At 42.7% G+C, this 12,128-nt stretch overlaps 1 long non-coding RNA gene across 1 annotated transcript; it reads right to left on the bottom strand.

Moving 5' to 3' along the window:
- Positions 1-9,617: 9,617 nt before the first annotated feature.
- Positions 9,618-10,567, bottom strand: LOC120704691. The gene is made up of 2 exons (XR_005687643.1): positions 10,186-10,567; positions 9,618-10,045 (listed from the first exon to the last, which is right to left on the bottom strand). It is a non-coding gene; the product is annotated as an uncharacterized LOC120704691 (long non-coding RNA).
- Between the last annotated feature and the right edge of the window lie 1,561 nt (positions 10,568-12,128).

The following is a 12,128-nucleotide window of genomic DNA, read 5'->3' as shown; positions in this document are numbered from 1 at the left end:
TATATTGTTAAGCCACGGTTCATTTTGTGTTAATCGAAGTCAGGTATGCCTCATTTCATAGGGAAGCTCAAAGTGGCTCTATTTCCAAGTGCCAGGTTAACTTGAACCAGCCAAAAGCCTCAGTACTTTCTATGAAAATCGTTTTACTAATTGTTCCGGCTGTTGTCATCTGTCAGAGTATCCTGGCGAGTAAATAACTGCTGCGTTGCATCGCAGAACCCTCTAGTTCGACTGCATGAGGCAACAGGATGGAGCAAAGTGCAAGAGTGGCATAGGTTAATCCCCAGTTAGCTAAATGCTTTGGGTGCTTGACAGGTCATGCTTCACCATCTGCACGCAGGTTTCAAACTGGAGTGATATAAGTTCGTTTACAGGTGCATGACAGCAATTAAATAAGTTAATTAAACTACTAAAAGTTTGCTAGTCCAACGCACTGATGACTTCTTTTTTTCCAGTCTAGCTCGTTTCTTCGTTTGAATTGTATATGTCGGCGTGCGTTCTCGTCTCGCCAAGAGCTCGCCGAATGATTGTGTGCGTCGCAGGGCGTGCTCCACTATCTGCTATGCAGCTGCATTTTTATTTCAGAAAGCTACGACCCATGCTGAACTGTATTTGAATTGTCTCTGCTGGTCTGCCTACTACTGGGAATTTGACTGCTGAGTCCCCATGAGTACCGCATGCATGTACATCATGTCGCATATGTACAGGGGAATAAAGTTGCCGGTACCACGGTTCATTTTTCTTCTCTGACCGGCCGTGGGAAAAGAGTAGTTCTCCGGTTCTAACTTCTAATGCAGATTAGTCATGAATTGATGAACGAACGATCATCTCCTTCACCATCAGGAGGAGGCACCGCCGCGCAACCCTGAGACCAACGCCGACACACCACCAAGAAAACAGCGGTGCCGGCGCGTCAGCGATTGTCACTATGTAGGAAAAGGTTTACAATCTCCCGATGCCCGTCACTCCTACATCGTCACTGTTTAGAATAGAAGAGTGACGAGCATTTGCTCGTCATCTATGTGACAAAAAGGTGACGGATATCAAGAGACAACCGTCACCTTTCTTGGTGACTAGATCCTCCGTGTGAGGTCTTCGACCGTCACCTTTATCTACTCCAGGTGACGGGCCTGTAACAAAACCCGCCACTTATCAGTATTTAGAAGGTGACGTGCTTCAGTTTAGCACCGTCATCTTTCTCGGTGACCAGGCCCCTGTATGGGGTCTACGACCGTCACTTTTGTCCAATACATGTGACGGTTAGCTCACGACGCCCGTCACCTACGATTCTAGATAAGTGACGGGTTGTGCTTTACTGCGCCGTCACCTAGTGAGTATACAGTAGGGACGGGTTTGGTTGTTGCGCGTCACCTTAGAACCTGACCCCTGCAAGTTGAAATTTGTTTCCTGACTACATTCTAGAGCACAGCTAGAATTTGGCAGCTTTTTTGTTGATCCAGCAAACACACATAATAGAACTCAATTGATATCTCACAAAGCTTACATAAGAAATAACCACCAACGTACATGACAAACTATATATTATATTTTTGCACTACAAATTAACAGTACACATATACAATAATCACATGAATCGAGAGTATGTCCATGAAAGAATTAACAGTACACATATACAATTATTAGTTCAGCTGTGATAGTGGAAGTCACCTTTGTCGCTTGTGACATCTAGAAGCAAGAAGGAGGCAAGCATTTCTCTAATAGCCAAGAGCTGTTTGTCGTCCAATTGCTTGTCCGGATGACCCCGCACGTCCTAGCAAAAAGTGACAGTCAAATAATGAGTGCTTGTACGACACACACATGGTCTATTCTACACACAGGGTGTTGAATATTATTCAATACCCCGGCGGCGCTGGACTATTCTACACACAGGGTGTTGAATACTATTCAATACCCGGCGGCGCTGGACATGCTCCGGCGTGTAAAATCACGATACAATAATTACTACCTCTGATTTCATATTCATCAATGCTATTGAAAAGATACATCCCTATCCGGCGACAATCAACCAAACTCCCGAAACCGTAAAAATCTGGTATAGATGGTAAAACAGCCATCATATTTATTTACTCCCAGTCAGATCCTGCGACTGGTATATTAATGGAGGGCAACGGAAGGGTAGTTATTATCCCCTTAATTACCATTAAACTTCTCGTTCTTTTACCCAGATAATTCAAGGTGGTCTCCAGCGATGATGGGCTGCATGGATTCACGATGCGCTAATGCTAGCTGTGCCGACCTGCCTCCGCTGCTGTTAGCCTCCCTCATGCATTCCTCCCCATGGAGCACGAGCCCATCGCCGCCACAGAGTCTCTCCGACCTTGACATGTGCAACAATAGAAGTGCCATCCCTAATTTCATATCCAGGTATAATATGTACTATCCCCAATTGATCATGTGAGTGATTAGTTGATTCTGTTCCCAACTTTCACACTCGAATTAGATCAATATAACAAATTTTGGTTGTGTCTGATAGGGATTATAATCTATCGATCTTTGACGTTCCTATTACAACTTGTAGATATTTAGGTTCAGATCGCATCTCCCGTCTCCATAACCTGGGTGCGATTTGGAGCAACGAGATCCTACTCCAGGTGCTGGGGTGGGGCCCAGATCCGGCCAGAGGTGAGCAGCGGCCACCTCCAGGACCTTGATCGATCAGGCCATGGTCAAAGAGTCACCATGGCAGTAGCTCGCAGCAGCTCCGTGGATGATTTAAACAGGTGGTGGCATCGGTAGACTCTTCATCATGGCAGAGTTGTGACCGGTACGCTGCCTGACCCTGTATCCCCTCCAAGCATGGATGACGTCTGGCTTTTACACAGCTTATCTGCATGGAATTTCACCAGCTCCCCATCCATTCCAGGATGCATAGCATTTAGCATAGCTATCTTCAGGTAAGAGGGTGGAAAGGAAGTAACACATATTGCTTTGCTGCATTCTAGATTGAATAGCAAGGTTAGCAATCTGCATTCGTGGTGCTCTTTTTCTTGCCAGATCCAAGATCAAATCCCTATCCCTAGGTCCTAAAGAGAATTAATTTTTCACTTCTTGATCTGGGTAGGCAGCAGCAGTTCACGTGCACAGTGGTGCTCATCTTGTATAATTTTTGGACCCCCTGCATGGTACATTGCATGATGAGCAGATACATCCTTAGTTGATGATGATTCAAGGATTCAAGATGCCAAGCTCGAAGGAGCTAACAATCCGTGCGCGCTCCCTACTAGCTTTGTGTCCTCCGCACAGTTTAATCCTGCTTTTGTGAGGAGTATAATCCTACTTTGTGAGGAGTAAATACTCCTGAGAAACAGAGCAACATGTGCTTCTATATTATGAATTTTCTTCCTTGTTCATGAAAGGAGGTTGTGCTGCACAGAACAAAGATGTCGCAAATATTCAGAGATGTTTGTAAATTGATCGGATTCCCATTGGCAAATATTCGGAGATGTTGAAAAAAGTGAATATTTCTCTTATACATTACAAAAGTTCAAAAAGGCTACTACATACTTGTCACTACATTTAAAATTACTCCTACAAAACTAATAGCTTTTAAATTTTTTTTATATAACTTTGGGGAATGGTTACTCCGTTGTAGTAGTAATTCTCCATATAAAGAAGGAATCTGCCACATACATGAGGAATAATCTTTTATATACCAAAGGAGCAATAATTCTATGATGGAACCAATAATTTTTTGTGATTGTGTTTACATTGTCAAACATAGTCATTGGTCATAGACACAATGAGTAATCACCAGATACGAAGTTTCATAAAAAAAATCACCAGATACGAAAGAAATAATCATTGTAGAACAATGAATAACACTCGAAGACCAGATGGAGTAATCTTGTAAAACATGGAATATTTTCCATAGCTGTGTTTATGCTGACAATCAGAGTAATTGGTAAAATACACAGGAAATATTCTTTTATGGACCAAAGGAGTAATGTTTAAAGAATGAATTGTGTTTGCATGTACAAACAGAGTAATAAGGAGTAATCTTTTATAAAGCAAAGGAGTAATCTTTATAGAGCAAGTAGTAGTTGTTAATAGTTGTAACTATCTAAGCTACTATTCTCTTTTCGGTTTTACATATTTTCAACCTTGCAGTATGTGAAGTAATTTTAAATTTTTGGGAGCAGTAATTCTACATTATAATATAACAATTGTGAGATTTTGAACAGCTAAAATAGATCCTATCATTTTTTAAACAATATATCATTTCTTGCTTGCATACAAAGTTAATATTCTCGCATGCCTGTGTCTTGCAATAATCTATTATCTTATTATTTGGCCAACAAACGGAGCCTCCACGTTCGCTCTTAAGGCCTAGAAATTTCCACGTTAATCGGAGAAAATAAGAGAAATTAAAATTACCCACCACTGCCATTACGATAAATATTAGTCCAAAATACCCATATATCAATCTATAAATTACGCACCACTGATATTAAGTTTAATAATAAAAAGAAAATATTATATCTAGCGCCGGTGCCATGTGACTCCATGCCCGTCCACCCCTGATGATTGGTCAGCCTACGTGCAATTAGCAATTAGGCAACAACCATTAGGGCATAGATGATGTAGATTATAACTTGGGTGGACGGCCGCCGTCGGTAAAATCCGAGTCTCCGAACCGCTCAGCGTGAGAGGGCGCTCGGCACGGTGGCGAACATTCAAGGCTTGTCGCCGGCTCTCGGCTGCACCACGGCGTCAGTTTATTTGCAGCATGCCAGCACCAATAACGACGGCAAGACAAGGGCTCAAATGCACAAGGGAGATTACACAGGTATAAGGTATTGACATAGACGAACTGTGTCTAGATGATACTGATAAATGATGATCAAAACCGCATGTTAAAAAATCCATGTAAATGATATATTGCTGATCAATATTACCCGTTGATATATTGCAACAGGATGCTGATGATCTTATTTCCAAGCAAAGTGTTACCCAGTTGATTTTCCCAGATGAAACAATGTCAGCTATGGATATTTTCAGCATGTCGAAGAAGTGGATTGTTATCCCAATATTTGTGACTATGGCATCGGCTGAAAGAAGTTTTTCAATGTTGCAGTTGTTGGAGAACCCATTTGAGATTTTGAGGTCTATAATTTCTCAAGGAAGGTTAAACACTTTGCCAAATTTATGCATTGAGAAGAAATTATTAGTTGAGATTGGATATTGATGTCATCATCAACAACGGCTTCACATCCAAAACTATTTGAAGAAACTTTTAAGGTAATAATATAGTGTTTGCTATATATACATATTATGTTTATCCTGTGTTCATCGAGGCTATCTCATATATATGCATATTATACATAATGATACACATTTTATATTATAAATACTATTATTTTCATTTAGGATAAACTCATAGGTAGGGACGTATTATTAAAGGGTACCAAAGGGAATGGATAAAACAAGGAGAGAATTTGAATTAAGATGAGAAAAGGATTTTAGGTGGGAACAAAATTATGGAAAATGAGAACAAAATTAAGGGGGAAAAAGAGGACCTAGAATTTGCTTGGAAATTCAAACAGGCATACAATCTTAATTATAAGCATGTGTGCACATGTTAGATGTAAAAAAAAGTTATACTCCCTCTCTCGGGTTCCTAAACAAGTCCATTTGAGTTTGATGGGAGAAGGCCGAAGGGAGCACGCCAATGCGGAGAAACACATGTCCCTCCAAGAGGAAGCATGTTGTGGTGGAAATGGGTGTGCGCACATCCTGTAGGCTGGCAAGCTCGACGAAAAATGTGATCTCGCTTTCACTCCAATTAGACAGGCAGGCTATGCCGATCCTTGGACAGACAACACCAACTTGTCCTGTCCCATGATCGATAGGAATCCAATATCATTATATCAGGACGACAGGGATAACTAGGTAGATTCGAAATAGATGAAGGAGAAGTTGGATTAGGGAGGAGGAAGATACATTACGCCATTATTCTCCCCCTCGGGGTTTAAGTCGGGCTCAAGACCAAACACAAATAAACGCACGCTTACAACGCTCAAGGCCAACACACACACTACTACTCAGAGTGGTATTGGCCTAGAACTACCGCCGCACACCGCCTTGATGAGTGTCAAGTGCGGATGCGATTTGTAATAGCATCCTGTATTGGCCTTTAGGAGAACTGATATCTTGCTTTCAGTTATATTTTTTATAATTTAATTAAGATTAACAATTTAATTATTATTATAAATAAAATTTTATATATTTTCATCATAATAGAAACTAAAGATAAATAAAATGATTGTTGTCATATCATTATTTAGAGGAGATTAATAAATATAGATAATGATAGTAGAGTCATAGCAAACAAAATTATTATGTCAGCAAAGCTAAATTTCAATTCTTTTTAACAATTTGGCACACTATGCAATAAAAAAGATGACGACGTTGAGAAAAAATAAATTTACAAACAATAATTAGATGTAAAGGTGCAAGATATATTTCTAATATCAATACTAGCCGCGCAAATGCGCGGGCTGCCTCCCTAGTTAATAATATTCCATCAACAAAAAGTTACGGTTTAGGAACCATTTAATTTCTTACATGTATACAAAAAATTACTCCTCTCTCGCGTATAGCAGATTATTGGAGGAGGCAAGACCGTAGGCTCTGTTGTTCACTCTCCTTCTCTACGGAAGTAATTAGTTGGAGCAAAGTATACAAAAATTACTCCTCTCTCACTTATACCAGATTAGTGGAGGCAGGGCTATTAGGTTCCAGCTGTCACCATCATTATAATTAATTGGAGCAAATCAAGCAGAGTCGTCTATATTCATTCCTTGCATGCGCTAATTCACTTAGACATGCATGCCATCAATGCACATATATCCCTTTCCCAAAAACTAATGGCCTAAATTGCTTGGTTGTAAGCATGCAAGTTTAAATAGACTCCTGAAATCACTGCAATTTTACATTAATTGATATACAATGGAGTTTCCATGCATGTCGCATGCGCTACAGACTCCAGAGATTTCACATGCTCTGTGATATCTTAAACTGCAGGAGACGATCATATTACAAATCTTAAAATTACTTCTTGGATCATACTACCAATATTTACTTTTTTGCGGCCCGTGTTTTTACGGCTAACTGGACTCGTCAGATGTAACTCGTCGAGTTTATACTCCATTAGCACAATTACGTCATATTCAGAAAGCAATGACACGCTCATGGAGCCCTTTTTACTGCATGATTCAAGGGGTTCTTGAATCATACAGAAAAGGAAAAAAAATAATTTTACACCCTTCATTTTGCGTGCATGCAAGATTGTGTCCCATAATCACACTTCCTTGGTTTATTTCCCCTCAAACCTGCTCGGTGTAGTATTTACTCCACGAGTGCAACTCCCACCAGAATCCCTTTCTTTTGCTTTCCCCGCCCGTGATTGCAGGCAAGATTCGCTACATATGCACCCCACACAGCCCACATAACTCAAACGTATCTTTTTTACTTTCCTAGAATCTAGTTTATACCAACGCTCATACTACTAATCTTAAAATTACTTCTGGGACCATACTACGAAAACTTACCTTTTTGCGGTCCGTATTTTCTCGCCAAACTGTACTCGTCATATCTCTAGCCATAACATGTAACGTGTAACTCGTCGAGGCTTCGTCCATAACACCTAGTCAGGTGCGCCAAGTATTATTTTTCTTTCACTGCGCTTAGACCTTCGAAACACTACTTTTTACTTCCACACAATCTAATTTATACTTTAGCTGTACGCGGGCAAGACAGCCCATAAGACACATGACTGGAACAACAATTTTTTTGATGCCACGACCCGCACATAATTGTAACCTAGATTTTTACTTTTGCATATTCCAGTTTATACTCCATCTACACATTTAAATTAAATTTAGAAAGAAATGAAACGCTCATGGCGCCATATTCACTGGTCGACCAATTTTGCGTGCATGCAAGATTGTGACCCATAATCACGCTTCCTCGGTTCATTTCCTTTCAAAGGCTGCTCGTCTTAGTATTTACTCCAACAGTGCAACTTCCACCTGAACCCGCCGGAGTGTTGAATAATATTCCACCTGAACCCCTTTTCAGGTGGAAGTTGCACGGGAGCGGCGCACAATCCAGCGGCCGGCGGCCGCGTGCGGCGAGCATATCACGGGCAGCGGTAGGAGGGCCCGGGGAGCAGCGCGGGTAGCTAGCAGCGCTTGTCCGAGGACAAGGGCGTTGTTTGGTTCCGCAAGAAATCTAGCGCGCACGCTTCCCGAAAAAAGAATCTCGCATGCATGAAGAACTAAATGAAGTCTATTTGCAAAACCTTTTTAGGGATGGGTGTAACTTTTCACGACGAATCTAATGACGGTAATTAATCGATGATCTGGAGGCTGGCGGCATGTTAGATGTACCGAGCCAAGCATCTGGGGGTGGAAATTAGTGAAAAGGCTTTCACCTGGGTTATGCATAGGCATTACTGCATCACAAACATTCTATGAATTTGCTCGGTAAATTTGTAAAAGAATTACTGGGCTTTAATGTATGGAATAACTGGATCCATATATTACCAAATCTACACATGCATAGGCATGTCTGGGTGTATATAAAAAATACCGATGTGTACTAAATACTGGATCCGCATGAGAAAAATACTGAATATCTGGAAGATAGAACATTGTTGATTGAAAAAATGATTTATGAAAATAAAGTATTGGTAAATCTGGAAAAATTAATGGATGTATTTAATACTGAATAACTGGATTACTGAATACAAACATCTGCTGAATATTTAATATAGAGTCTCTCAGTTGTTGAATCCAAACACATGCATACTATTTGCAACAATTACTTGTCTGCGTGGAATCCTAGATCCATCCAATTTATAAAAAAGTTCTGAATAACTGGATCTACGAATTACTGAATCCATCCAATGGAAACTCAAAGTCACCAAAAAATATGACGAAATAACTACTGAATGTACATAAAAGAAAATACTAAATAATTGGATCCGATGGATAGTCTGAGTTGTGGCCGCGACAGGAGCAGAGGCCGTAGCAGGGCAACGACGCAGCCCAGCACGGATGGGAAGCAGCACACGTAGGGATCAGGAGAAGCTAAAAAAGGGATTAACAAAATTACTGAAGGAATAATTGATTCACAACCGTTAATTAAATAATTCTGCTCCTATCAGTATTTGACTACACCGTGTAGCTCAGTAGCCAGTGACTTCATGATTCAATTGGTAATTGATCAATCCCTAAGAATTTCACGAGCTCAGTAGTTTTGCTTACTAAGCTCTATTCAGTGTTATGTATTTCGGTAGTCTAGTATTTTATTGTTTGATCTAGTTTCTAAATAGTTCAGGATTGCTAAGTTAATTGAGCTCTCCCTATGATATGTGTTGTTCAGTATTTCAGCAGCTTAGTATTTCAGTAGTTCAGTAGTCTAATATTTTTTTGGTAGATCATGAGGTCAATTTTGAGTCATTGGATGCTAGATATGAGTTCTACGGAGTGTGCGCCGAGTTTGATGGTTTTCCCATCAAGAAGAACATGTGTTACTAGATTATTGAATATTTATTACTAGACTAACATGCAGTGTTTATGAACATATAGTAATGAATTACTAAATATTTATTAATGTGGCTCCAGATTACTGAATCCAAGATGTGTACATTGGCATTGCTGAGTCACAAAAAATTCTATGAATTTGCTCGACGAATTTGTATAAAGAAATCACTAGCTAGGAATGAATAACTGGATCACCATGTTACTAAATCCAAGCATGTACAATGTGTTACTGGAAAAACAAATTAACCAAAAACATGAGAAATTAGGTGTATAATACTGAATAGCTAGTTCTATGGATGAGGCAATGAGTCGAAAGGGTGCTCATGAACCTATAGAAATAAACAAAGCACATTTCTACATCAACACCACCAAGATGGAGCATCCACGGATCCATCACACACCAAAATAGCACAACAAAAAGGGAAAAGCCTTTCTGACACCATTCAGTCTCCCACATTCAATCCGCTACTGAAAATCTGCATGAGCACACATCAGGATGGGTCACTATCACTAATAAGATAAGCTGACTACTGTATGCTAGATTTGCATAATCTAACCAAATTACAGATAGGAGGATTGGAGGAAAGAAAAATAGAAGCATACATGTGATGCTCACCAGAGTACCATGCGAGCGGCTAGTACACAGGAAGGAAAGGGAGGGGAGGATGCTCCGTGACAACCAACGGAGCACGCTCGAGGCCGCCGCGACCGCCGGGGCAGAACGCAGTGGAGGGGAAAACGGCGCTCAGCGGGCCCGCAGCTCCCGATTTGAACTGCTTGCGCAGCCGTGCAGGTTTAGCCCTGCTGCCGGTCCAGCGGCCGCGCTCCCTGCTGCTCGAGGATCCTCGGGGCCGCGCGAGCCGCACGCCGACTGCCCTCCCGCCCACTCGTGGGCTGCACTTCCGCCTGCGCTCAGGGCTGCCCCCCGCCGACGCCGCCGCCGCCGCCGCCGCCGCCGGTTGCTGATGGGGTTGCGCGGGGGAAAAGAAGCTGGGCTGGGTTGGGCTGGCGGGGTACGTGGGGGTTACTGGGTTTGGGCTGTGTGCGGGTCCGGGGCGTGCGGCTGGGAGGGCTTTCGGGTCGGGCGCGTGAGCTGGGTTGGGTGCTGGGTGTGGGTGTAAAGGCTTATTCTACATCTAGGGTGTAGATGCGAATTGATCATAGATCAGTTGGTTAGATTTCTTGTAGTGGAACCTATCCATCCGGGTTCAAGTTCTTGACTTGGCACGAGTGCTCGCACTTTCTTGGATTTATTCCAAGATTTTCCGGCGTTATGCGTTAAGTGATAAGCGACGTTCCCGTCGACAATGAAGCGCCAATGGTGACTTCGGGAATCTCCAGATCTGCCGGTCCAATCCTTCGGAGGTGCTCATAGGGGTAGGATTTGCGTACATGTGTTCATAGGCGTGAGTGTGTGTGCGTGTTGTGAGCGTCTGCGTTGTACTATACTAAAAAAACATCTAGGGTATAGATTAGCGCGCGCGCCCACACATATATATATACCAGGTTCATCCCCCGGTCCAACCTGTTACCCACACCATTAGGCCTACGCACCATCCCCTTCCCCGCGCAAACCAAACAAAATTACGAGCGCGAGCCGTGCGGAGCGCGGCCAGGGTTTTAAATCCCGACCGGAACCGGTCCGGACCGGTTCCGGTTCCGGCCGGTTTCAAACCGGCCCAAATTTAAAATTCAAATTTGAATTGAAAAATTCCAAAAAAATTCCTAAAAATACTTCAAGTTGCGACGAATCTAATGGTGTCAAATTTTTTCAAATATTTGTTCATTTAGTTTACTTTGCGAGCATTTGAAGTTAAACAAAAAAAGTGTGCATACAAAAGTATACAAATACAATGTAAAACATGTTATACATTGTATTAATGTAAAAATAGTACAAAAGAGGGTTAGAGGGTTCATTTAGGCTAAAACATGTTATATAAACATTCATTTAGTATACTTTGCGGGCATTTGAATTTAAACCAAATTTTTTTTGAATTTGGTCGGTTACCACTCAAACCGACCGGTAACCGGTCAAACCGGACCGGTAAACCGGTCTAACCGGTCGGCAAACCATTCGGAACAGGTTGAAATGCAAGTTTTGGTTTGAAATTTGAATTTGGCCGGTTTTTACCGGTAACTGGTCAAACCGGACCGGTTAGCCGGAACCGGGCGGTGACCGGTTTTTACCGGTAACGGTCGGTAATAAAAACCCTGAGTGCAGCGAGAGGCGAGCGCGAGCAGGTCGCCGTGCGGGGAGCGGCAGCGGGCGGCCTGCGTGGAGCGGCAGCAACACGAGCCCCGGCAGCAGGCCTTCGCGAAAGCGGTGGCGCGACCTCGTGGGCGGCCTCGCGGGGATCAGTGGCGGCGCGACGTCGCAGGGATCGGTGACGGCGCGGCCTGCGTGTGGAGTGGCGCGGCCTGCGCGGGGAGACGGCAGCACGGCCTGCAAGGAGCAGCGGGCTGCGCGGGAGCAACCGGAGACGCGCACAACGCACGGGTTTGGTGCAAAGCCAAAGCACGCGCATGCTAGGAATCGCAGCGCACGGGTGTGGTGCAAAG

This window comes from Panicum virgatum, chromosome 4K (assembly GCF_016808335.1).
Source record: "Panicum virgatum strain AP13 chromosome 4K, P.virgatum_v5, whole genome shotgun sequence".
NCBI classification, from domain to species: Eukaryota; Viridiplantae; Streptophyta; class Magnoliopsida; order Poales; family Poaceae; genus Panicum; species Panicum virgatum.
This window is presented reverse-complemented; position numbering and strand designations above follow the sequence as displayed.